The sequence below is a fragment of the Polypterus senegalus genome, chromosome 10 (assembly GCF_016835505.1).
Source record: "Polypterus senegalus isolate Bchr_013 chromosome 10, ASM1683550v1, whole genome shotgun sequence".
Lineage (NCBI taxonomy): Eukaryota > Metazoa > Chordata > Cladistia > Polypteriformes > Polypteridae > Polypterus > Polypterus senegalus.
Window position 1 is genome coordinate 51,075,236 of NC_053163.1, and position 12,199 is coordinate 51,087,434.

The 12,199-nt window shown below is 37.7% G+C and overlaps 1 protein-coding gene across 3 annotated transcripts in view; it reads left to right on the forward strand.

Moving 5' to 3' along the window:
• Positions 1–12,199, forward strand: part of pcdh11 (protocadherin 11) — a 992,866-nt gene that overhangs the window by 340,298 nt on the left and 640,369 nt on the right. The gene's annotated exons all lie outside the window — the stretch shown is intronic.

Consider the following 12,199-nt stretch of genomic DNA (forward strand, 5'->3'; position numbering starts at 1 on the left):
GTTGTTTTTGACAACTTTAGACCAATTTCTACCCTGCATTTCTTAAGTAAAATTCAAGAAAAGGCAGTTATTAACCATCTAAATGATTACTTGATTCAACATTCTATTCTTGACAAGTTTCAGTCAAGTTTTTGAATAAATCACAGTACAGAAACTGCACTGGTTAAAGTAATAAATGATTTGCAGATTAATGTGGACAGAGACCGTATATCTGTTCTTGTTCTCTTAGCCCTAAGTACAGTATTTGACACCACAGACCACAGACCACTTTTTTCAACCTACATGTTTCCATTATGTCAGATTATCTCAAAGCAAAAGGTGAGTTACCACAGCTATGCAGAATGACACACAGCTGTATTTATCGATAGTGCCTGATGACCCTGACACTCTTGGCTTTCTTCTCCAATGTCTTAGCAATATTTCTGATTGAATGAGTAGTAACTTTCTCAAACTAAATAAGGAGAAAACAGAACTCATAGTGATTGACAACAATGGATATAGTGAGGGTATTAGAAATTAATGTTATCCCTTATATTTAAAAGTCAAGATAGAGGTATAAATTTTAGGGGTAATTATTAACTCTGAACCAAACTTTAAATCACATATTAACCAGATTACTAGGTCTGCATTTTTTTAACTTAAGGAATATAACAAAAACTTAGACCTCTTATAACATTACAAGACCTTGAAAAAATTGTACACATTTTTGTTTTCAGTCAACTAGATTACTCTAATGCTCTCCTAACAGGACCATCTAAGAAAGACATCAATCAGCTGAAATTACTGCAGAATGTAGCAGCCAGAATCTTAATTAGGTAAAGAAAGTCTGAGCACATCTCACCAGTTTTAGCATCGTTACATTGGTTTCGTGTGCCGTTCATAATTGACTTTAAAATACTGCTAATGGATTATAAAGCCTGAAACAATCTTGTTCCGTCCAATATTTTGGAATGCCTATCCCCCTACACCCCAAGACGTAACCTTAGATCTTTGAATGGAGGAGCCAAAATTAAAAGAAGTGAGGAGGTGGCCTTTTGCTATTATGCATCCAAAATCTGGAATATTTTACTGAATGAAATTCAGCAGTCTAGTACTGTGGATCATTTTAAAAAACTGCTAAAAACCCATTATTTTAATATGGCTTTTTTGTAGTTACATTTTAGCAGTACATTCAGATTCATTGTTTTTGTTTTTTTTTGTACTCCTGGCCAACTGGGCTTACCTTTTTCCTTTAGAAACTTATTCTTTAATATTATTGCCTAATCATCTTTTTCACTTCATATAACTATTTTTTTTTGTTGTTTTGTAAAGCACTTTGACCTACATTGCTTTTATGATAATGTGCTATGTAAATAAATGTTGATCTTGTTATTGTTGCTGCTAACGGTCATCTTTAGTAATTTTGTGTTTTTCTTTGGATATGCTAGTTTTTTTCTCTGACAAACCAAAGATGTGCAGCTTAAGTTAACTGGTGACTCTAAATTGGCCTGGGGAGTGTGAGTATACACCACAATGGACCATTGTTCCATCTGGGACTGTTTCCTGCCTTTTACACAGTGCTACCAGCATAGGTTTTCTGTTGCCCTAAACCTTGTTTGACTTAAGAAGAGTGGAAAATGGAAGGATGGATGGTTCATTCTGTGTAAACCTAAATTATCAGCATGTTGATGCTGTGAAGCAAACAAAATTGCAAAAGCTTTTGATTGTCAAACATTCAGCTTTATAACCCAAAAATATAATATGGAAAGCAGTCTAGGTTGTGCTACTGTTGGTTTTAAACAGGTTAAATTCACTGATGACTCTAAATTGCCCCTGTATGAGTCAGTTTGATCTCAATGTTATTTTGGCCAGCTATGACCATATATTAGGCTAACTGAGAACAGAAAATGGACAAAGGAATGAATAATTATGATCCGAAATGCTCACATACAAAGAATGCAGTTCATGAGACAACATATTTATTCCAAGAAGAAAAAAAATACAGACTTATTGAGTCATTAAATTGACTCATTAGCTGCACCCATTTTGTCGTCAATGAACTTGTCAGAGTGGCCCGATGTACATCTGATGAAGCTTTGTCTTAGAATGGCATTCCATTCCATCTGTAGGACTCGCATGAAAGGATGGTAATTTAAGAAGCTGAATCATTTAAAAAGGCTGTAACATCCTTTCAGCAAATGCTACCTAACGCTTTGCGTCTAGGGAAAATTGCCCAACTACCACTCTATCAAACGTGATCGTCTCACTGACTAAGACTAAAGCACTTTTCTCTGTGTGCACCCACTCTTCCTTTCTGTTTTTCCACATTAAATGGTGGATTGCAGCCGACACGGGTGACAACAAATAGTATTTCAAAGCAAAACCATCATCATGTGCGACTTTTTTGCTTGCTGGCTACAAGGGCACAAATAAGTGGCTGCAGATTCTACCGTTCAACATGGTCTTTATAGCAAAGAAAGTAAGGAAAAAGCCTCTCAATAGCAGGGACAAAAATAATCTTTATGAGAAAAAAGAAGCCTTTTGCAGGATTATGATTACTGCAGGATAATCTTTGGGAAAGGCCACAAGATTGCATTTCTTTTGTGTGCAGCACTTTAGGAGCCTCAAAGTCGGTAGTGGCAGATTTCAGTGTGGTTTTTTTTGTCACAGACAGCTAGTCTCTAACCCTGGGAGCTGCTGCATTTGTCAGCAAACAACAGTAATGTACTGGTAGTCTGTGGAAATGTTCTGGAAGCAATAGGTAGACACATCACTACTTAACTGAAGAAAAATATGCCTGGTTTATTCTGCTCTTCTGTTAATTTGTTAATTTGCTTCAATCAATATGTACATTTTTCATCCCAGAGTGACAGTTAAGCTTTTTCTTTCACAATATTTTAGCTTCCACAATATATTTTTTCCACATAATACAAGATTTGATTTTCACAATGCAGTTTTATGTTTCCCCTTTTCCACCTATTCCTGTTTTTAAGCTATTTTTGCTTAAGAAAAATGCATCTATTAAAAATGGATGGATGGTTAATTTTTTTTTCAAAAAAGATATTAAAAGTTTTCATTTTCAGAATTAGTGTTCCCTGAAGGGGTCTATATAACACACAAGGTTCTGTTTTTTTAATGTTGAGAATTTGATAGGACAAGCCATTCTGTTCAGTCTTTTTAGCTAAATTGTCTCAAATAGGGCATTTAAAATTAGATGTTTTTATGCAGTTTATATTAACTTAATTTATCAGTCAGGGCCTTGCAGTCATCCCTCAGAAATATACTTTGAACCATCATAGTAGCAAGGACTAATTAAGGGAGCAAGCAGTGTAATGCACAAATGAAGATCAATGAGATGCAGAAATCCTGCCTTAAACTGATAAATCTGGAACTGTATGGATTATGATATGTTTTATTTTATGCCACAGAGCAAGTAAGATGACATGATGGTATTGTGATAAATGCTACTGTATCTCAGCTCCAAGAACCTGGGTTTAACTCCTAGCTGTGTGGAAATTGCACTTTAACATTTTACATCAGTATATATTTTTTTCTAGGTGCTTTTTTTTGTTGTTTACTCTGTATCAAACATTGTACATCACACTGGTTGTTAATGTTAAATTATACTGTTAAATGAACCCAGCATGATTAAGTGCAGTTTTATGCATTATGTGTGTAATTTGTGAATACTGGTTCCCCATCTTCAACTAATTCCTGTCTTGTGCCCATACCCATTGGTCAATGCTGTGGATCCTCGTCAGGCATGAAAGTAGGGAAGCAAATATTTATCCATTTTCTTAAACTGCTTTTTCCAGCATAGGATCAAAGGGTGCCATCGACTTTCCCCATGGCATCGGATAAATATATAGGGCCAGTAAGTGTTACGGGCAAAAGGAGAACATTGTCCTTTCTGGCTTACCTGTGTTTGACTTCAAAATTAATTTAGCACAGTTTGGAAAAAAAGATTTTATTTAGCCATTACCAAATATGCATCCATTTTATTATAAGTGCAGTCATACTCAAGGCCATTTAAACAGAGATCCAGCCAAGGCTAGCACGTTTTGTGACTTGTGCACCATAAGATTTATATTCATTGTAGTATGTTGTGACCTTTACTATACAGAAGATATTTCACAAATCAAAGATGACACTGCAGGCCTTGTATTCCTCTTTTGGGTGACTATGTGGACTTTAATGTTGTGAAATGACTGGAATAAATGTGAAATTTATGACATGATTATTTCATTCATTTTAAAACTGGACACTTAAACATTGTTTTGAAACTGCCTAAAACAATTGCTTTTCAAAGCCAATCTGAATTTCCTTAAATAAAAGGCCTCTTTAACCAGACATATTACATTGTTAGTCAAACACATCTGTCACTTTTGAAAGAAAAGCTTTTGTTCTTTTGGTACAAAAATAGCAATTGGTTCATTACTACTACTGTTATTACTATTATTTTTCAAATGTACATTCTTAAAAGATACATTGAAATTTCAAGAGACATCTGGCTAAAATGGTAAAGATATCTCTAAACTATGATTATATATTATATCACATACAGATTGCAGCTGATGTGTGGTGGATATGTTTTTATGAGAATTTTGGATTAACAAATATGAAATTAATTGACAGAAACTACTCTAAGCATTTGTTTTTGCCACTTGATAAAAAAAATTGAAAGACATGTTTGCCTTAAATTCTACAAATACAGATCTCAACATTAACCCATTGTAAATCCACAGCTGTTCTTCCACAGACATGCTTTAATAAATTAATTCCGTCTGCACATTACATATACAGTATTACACATAAGAGACAAAGAACAGGATTGTTAATCTCTGGGTAAATCCCAGAAAAAAAATGGAAAAAAAAACATATTTTGCTGCTGAATTAATTCTACTCCAAAACCAGAAGTGATGGCATACATGGACCCACAAGATGTATAAAGGCGCTCATTAATCTCTTTTATAATAATTTGACTTATAAGAACTATATAAGGTACAATTTTAGGCTTTAGAATTAAGTGTCCTAGGAGGGATGTATCTGTCAAAAGATATGATGGGGTGCCAGGCCTTTGCTGGACATACTCACACACACACACCCATGTGTAGACAATCAACTGCAAGTGCTAGGAATGTGGGGAAAAACTGAAAAAAGTCCATTAAGGAATCGGGGACATGTTCTGCTTCCATGCATGTTGGGCATGTGCTGGTAACTCTAACCCCTGTGTCACACCCACAAATATGTGTTTTAACCAACTATTCTTTACATAAATGACTTCTGTAGTAATAGCCATCTGTAACGTTGCATTGCATTATCTTTCTGTATATACAATAACATTTCAAGAATGTGTATATTCTACATATTTGTATAGTATTTACATTCATTATTAAGACCATATTTATATCTTATGGCAGACAGCCGAGGCTTTTAACCACCTGGGACATCTTTTGATGTTGAGGAACCTGGTGTAGAGAAAATGCACAGGGCATTATCGCCCCCAGAGTGCACAGGGACTCATGGGAGTTGGAGCTTGGCACAGCTCTGTTGTGTTCCATGAGTGCCACCAGGGGGTGCGGCAGGGACTGCAGAGTCCTGTTCCACTGGGCTTCCACTTCGCCTGGAAGTGCTTTCAGAACATGTTAATGGACCACCAGAAGTGCTCCCATGTGTAGGATAAAAGGAGACAACTACCACTGCTCCAAGAGCTAGAGTCATTAGGTCAAGGACAAAGCTTGCTGGATGAGGAGTTGTGCCGGAGAGTAAGAGGATGAGAGAAGATGTAGAGAGGAAGACAAAGTGTTGTGTGTTTAGTTAGGGCTTAGAAAGCGTTTAACACTGAATAAAGCCTGTGTGTTGTGCTGGACTTGTGTCTGCGTCTGCCTGTGTCGGGTTTGAGGAGCTGGTGCACCCCTTGCAGGCCACATTTTTTACACATACATTTCTTGAGTGAGTAAAAAATATTTTTTTCTTAATTGGTTCGATGGAACCACAAATTCAACTGTATGTTCTGGCCATTTGATTGAATTTGTTACTGTCATATTTGATATTTTTGTTTGATAAAGCTCTTGTTTGGATGCAATAGTGTCAAAGCAGGACAATACATGATTAAACTCCAAAGACTGAGGATTAGCTATTTTCTTATAGCTTTTTTCCTTCTTTGTTTCCTTCGTAGACCTAATTTGCTCTTGTTTAGTAACCATATTCAGTCCTGTACTGACAAGGGGATGTCATGATTCTTATCAGTCTTTTGCCAGCACAGTTTACTGTTCTTATTTTTAAACTTTGTAGATTATCAAACCTTTTTCTTGGGTCTGACAAGTATGTCACAGGTCATCACTGTGTGATCAGTGAATAGAGGAGCACTGTACAGTACCTTCCTTCATTTTATCTTGGTGACACATATTCAAGTCAGTATTCAATGAGCTTCTCAACCCCCTAGAAATCTTTCTATGGAGCTGCAGTTTTTTACTTATGTAGCTGCAAGCATTTACTCTTTTATACAGTATACGTCAATCTCTATCGATTTCATACCTGGAGAAAATAATGGAAATAAAAGTATATGCCATGTATTACATTAAAATGCATCTGTTCTGATGAGTGCCAATACTATCCATTTACAATATAGATAGATAGATAGATAGATAGATAGATAGATAGATAGATAGATAGATAGATAGATAGATAGATAAATGATTGATTGATTGATTGATTTAGTGTCACTCTGGTAAATCATCTCAATTTTCTGAATTAAGTTATTCAGCTCATTCCCTAAGCTAGAGTTAGAGCCACACAGATCAGTGTAGAACAGTACCCACCATTAGAAACTGGTAGCCCCCCCTACATATCAATCTACTGTTAACTACTTAGGTAAACGCTCAAGTATTCATAGTTTGCTTGACCGTCCCCTCTATAATGACTGGTCTTGGGGGATATTTGGCACACCAGCATTCTAATACTAACTGATTTATCTTGGTAATTTTCAATAGCATTTTTTTAGCAAATAACATTTTTGAATACTTTTCATCCCCCTTATCATCTTTGTTATCAATGTAAAGTAAAATTGAGGAGTCATCTGAAAATTTACATAGGTGCAATAAATTTGAGTTTTACTTAAAGTCAAATGAAAATAAAATAACTGAGATAAAAATGAAAAATTAAACTTAGCTTGCAAATAATTTAAAATGAAAGGCTTAAAAGAAATAATCTGTGTAGGGTATGGGCATGGTTTCTAAATGTGGGTTTTCCAGATACTGTGTCTGCAAATGATCATTTAATATTAAGATTCTATCTTTTCATTTACCCATCTATTTTTGAACATAGTTCAGTTCAGAGAAAAGGGGACAGAGAACCATACACTAAAACTAAAAGTGGACATGGTTACTGATTTTGGCAGATGGCACTGCATATGACTTCATGCTAGTGTAGGTGAACATCATATCAAAGAAACAAACAAGAGGACATGAAAAGCAGGAGAAGATTTTTATCAGAGGACACTACATCCTAAACATATGTAAATATGATTATGGCAGACAATGCAGATAAATCCAACTAAAGCTAAAGACTTTTTGCTTTCAACAAGAAAAAGACTGCCAGATCCTTTTTTTTGACATAGAACTAGGCTGTGCAACATCTATTTGGCCTTGCACCATCTGCTTTTGATAGTAACATTCTCAAATAAAACATAATATTCAGAAAAGCTGCTGAAGCATTGCAAGGTCACTGAGGTTCAAGAGCCAGTCCTTTCAGTATGCAGCAGGAGCCAAACTCGTGGACCATGCACTAGTCCATTGCATGCATCATTCAGGTACACAGGTTCACTTAGAGATGGCTAATTTAAAAGCACTTCCTTTAACCTAAAATGTGCAACGTTGGGAATGTATGAAAGAAAACTGGATTTCCAAAGAAAAAAACACCCACAAATGTGGAGAATGTGCAAACTTTACCCAGATCGTAACACTGTTTGCACCAGGGGATCATAAGGCAGCAGCACTATCCACTTTCCTGTTATCTTCCAAACATGTATGTTAACAAAGAGAGTCACGCTGCACACAATGTATTCTACTCACAAGAGGATTGTTATTTTTCTCTTAAGGGAGATTAAGACCAATTCCAAAGTTGTACAAAGTAAATTGTTATTATACTGCAATTGATGATATACTTAATGAATAAAAATGCAGCTGCAGGAAACTCAACAAAATCAGCAAGCTCATGACCATCTTAAAGCACCCTTATGACATATATAGACTTACCATTTATTTACTGCTTATTTTCTTTAATAAGGAATAATAAATTATAACAGAAGATATATTTAAATATATCTTAAATTTAAATTGGGGTAATGTTTCCTTCAGGTTTTCAGACTTAACACTCTATTTTCTAATTTCATCACATTCTCAAATAAATTTATTTCTATATCATAGGGACCACAGCCAATACCAGACACACTTGGCTTCAGACAGAAACCCCCATTGACAGGGAGTCAATCCTTTAGAAAGCCTACTCACATACACACTCAGCTTCACACCAGAGGCAGCATCAGAATCTAAATTTCACATCTTTGAAGATAAGGAAAAGCCGGAGCACCTGGATGAAAATCCACTTGGATACAGAGAGAACATGCAAAAATAAAAAAAATAAATAAATATATATATATACTCATATATACTGTATATATATATACTGTATATATATACAGTGGTGTGAAAAACTATTTGCCCCCTTCCTGATTTCTTATTCTTTTGCATGTTTGTCACACAAAATGTTTCTGATCATCAAACACATTTAACCATTAGTCAAATATAACACAAGTAAACACAAAATGCAATTTTTAAATGATGGTTTTATTATTTAGGGAGAAAAAAATCCAAACCTACATGGCCCTGTGTGAAAAAGTAATTGCCCCTGAACCTAATAACTGGTTGGGCCACCCTTAGCAGCAATAACTGCAACCAAGCGTTTGCGATAACTTGCAATGAGTCTTTTACAGCTCTAAAGGAATTTTGACCCACTCATCTTTGCAGAATTATTGTAATTCAGCTTTATGTGAGGGTTTTCTAGCATGAACCGCCTTTTTAAGGTCATGCCATAGCATCTCAATTGGATTCAGGTCAGGACTTTGACTAGGCCACTCCAAAGTCTTCATTTTGTTGTTCTTCAGCCATTCAGGGGTGGATTTGCTGGTGTGTTTTGGGTCATTGTCCTGTTGCAGCACCCAAGATCGCTTCAGCTTGAGTGGACGAACAGATGGCCGGACATTCTCCTTCAGGATTTTTGGTAGACAGTAGAATTCATGGTTCCATCTATCACAGCAAGCCTTCCAGGTCCTGAAGCAGCAAAACAACCCCAGACCATCACACTACCACCACCATATTTTACTGTTGGTATGATGTTCTTTTCTGAAATGCTGTGTTCCTTTTACGCCAGATGTAACGGACATTTGCCTTCCAAAAAGTTCAACTTTTGTCTCATCAGTCCACAAGGTATTTTCCCAAAAGTCTTTGCAATCATTGAGATGTTTCTTAGCAAAATTGAGACGAGCCCTAATGTTCTTTTTGCTTAACAGTGGTTTGCATCTTGAAAATCTGCCATGCAGGCCGTTTTTGCACAGTCTCTTTCTTATAGTGGAGTCGTGAACACTGACCTTAATTGAGGCAAGTGAGGCCTGCAGTTCTTTAGATGTTGTCCTGGGGTCTTTTGTGACCTCTCGGATGAGTCGTCTCTGCGCTCGTGGGGTAATTTTTGTCGGCCGGCCACTCCTGGGAAGGTTCACCACTGCTCCATGTTTTTGCCATTTGTGGATAATGGCTCTTACTGTGGTTTGCTGGAGTCCTAAAGCTTTAGAAATGGCTTTATAACCTTTACCAGACTGATAGATCTCAATTACTTCTGTTCTCATTTGTTCCTGAATTTCTTTGGATCTTGGCATGATGTCTAGCTTTTGAGGTGCTTTTGGTCTACTTCTCTGTGTCAGGCAGCTCCTGTTTAAGTGATTTCTTGATTGAAACAGGTGTGGCAGTAATCAGGCCTGGGGTGGCTACGGAAATTGAACTCAGGTGTGATACACCACAGTTAGGTTATTTTTAACAAGGGGCAATTACTTTTTCACACAGGGCCATGTAGGTTTGGATTTTTTCTCCCTAAATAATAAAAACCATCATTTAAAAACTGCATTTTGTGTTTACTTGTGTTATATTTGACTAATGGTTAAATGTGTTTGATGATCAGAAACATTTTGTGTGACAAACATGGAAAAGAATAAGAAATCAGGAAGGGGGCAAATAGTTTTTCACACCACTGTATATATATATATATATAGATATATATATATATAGATATATATATATATAGATATATATATATATATATATATATATATGTGTGTATAGATAGATAGATATGGCTCGCGACCAGGGATGGGTTTAGATCCCCAGGTGCTGGGTCTGTAAGGTAGCAGAAGCATAGTGATGCGCCCATGTTTCAACAAAGCAGGTATTTAATTAAAAAGATGCCTCAGAAAATCTTTTACTTCCCCATTTATAGATGAGGCCCTATAGAACATTGTTCTAAATGTTATTGGATGCCACATGTATGCTCATTGGACTTTGTACTTGTTTATCAATATTGATCATGTTTCTCTTTTCTCTTTAAATGAGAATAAAATAAACCAGTTTAATAAAACTGAATCAGAGATTTAAATGCACAGGTATTCAAGCTGTCTAGTCACTGCTTAAATATTCTGAATTCCACTAATCAGAAAAAAGGAAACCTCTGGACATCTTTGGAGCCTGGAGAGTATATGATTAAATTAATGAACAAATTAGTACAGCGCTGAGTGAAGAAAAATGAAAAAGAGTAACCTGTATAGAAAAATTAGAGCTAGATGGCCACCTTAGATTTATGTTTTAAGTTTTGTTTATGCAGAGTACAATTTTCAGTATTCAATCTGCATTTACTGTCCACGCCTATTAACTGATACATATCAAGTATGTGTAAAAGACTTAAGAGGAGACAGCATAAAGGTTTGGGGTTTGCCGGCCCAGGTTTGCATGGGACATCCACTGAAGTGCAGCGTGATCAGTAACGAGAGTGAATTCGCGACCCAGCAGGTAATAATGGAGATGGGTCACTGCCCACTTAATGGCCAAGGCCTCCCTCTCCACTGCCGCGTACCGGGTCTCCCGGTCCATCAGTTTCCGGCTTAGGTACATTACAGGGTGTTCGACACCATCGACGCTTTGGCTCAACACGGCGCCCAGGCCTGTGTCCGAAGCGTCGGTCTGGAGAATAAAAGGTAGCCCAAAATCGGGCGTCCTCAATACAGGTGCCGACGTTAGGGCCTTCTTTAGGTCAGCCTTGTCGGTCCACACCACGTATAAGGGAGCGCCCTTCTTTGTTAAATTGGTCAAGGGTGCTGCTCTTTCGGAGAAACGGGGAACGAACCAGCGGTAGTACCCCGCTAGCTCCAAGAAAGCCTGCACCTGTCTCTTGGTATTCGGACGGGGCCATTCCAAGATGTCTTTAACTTTTGAACACTGTGGTCTCACCTGTCCCCGTCCCACGAGGTAGCCTAAATACTTGGCCTCCTTTAAGCCAAAAAAACATTTCTGAGGGTTTATGCGGAGGCCGGCCTTTGGAGACCTGATTCAGACATCTAAAGTCATTACAGAACCTCCAGGACCCGTCTGGCTTGGAAACAAGGACGATAGGGCTGGACCAGGGGCTATGGCTCTCCTCAATAATGTCCATGTCCAACATTTGTTGCACCTCTAATTCCACTTCCGTGCGTTTTGCCTCCGGGAGTCTATAAAGCCTCTCCCGGACGATTACACCAGGGTCCGTGACTATGTCATGCGCAATGAGCGAGGTCCGGCCAGGTTGACTCGCTCACTACTTTGGGGACGGCTCGGAGTGCCTGGGTTAACTCCTACCGCTGCTTGGGGTTTAGCTCTTCACCGAGGTTAAGGGCAGCCGTGCATGCGAAGAGGGAGAGGGATCTACGGGAGCCGGGAATCTCCTCCCTGTCTTTCCAAGGTTTTAATAAGTTTACATGATAGATCCTCTCGCTCGGTCGACGATTGGGCTGTTTCACCAAATAGTCGACGAGTCCTTTTCTTTCCTTAACCTCGTAAGGCCCTTGCCAGTGAGCGAGCAACTTGGAGTGGGAGGTAGCAACGGGCACCATAACTCGGTCCCCTGGGCGGAACTCCCTGAGGAC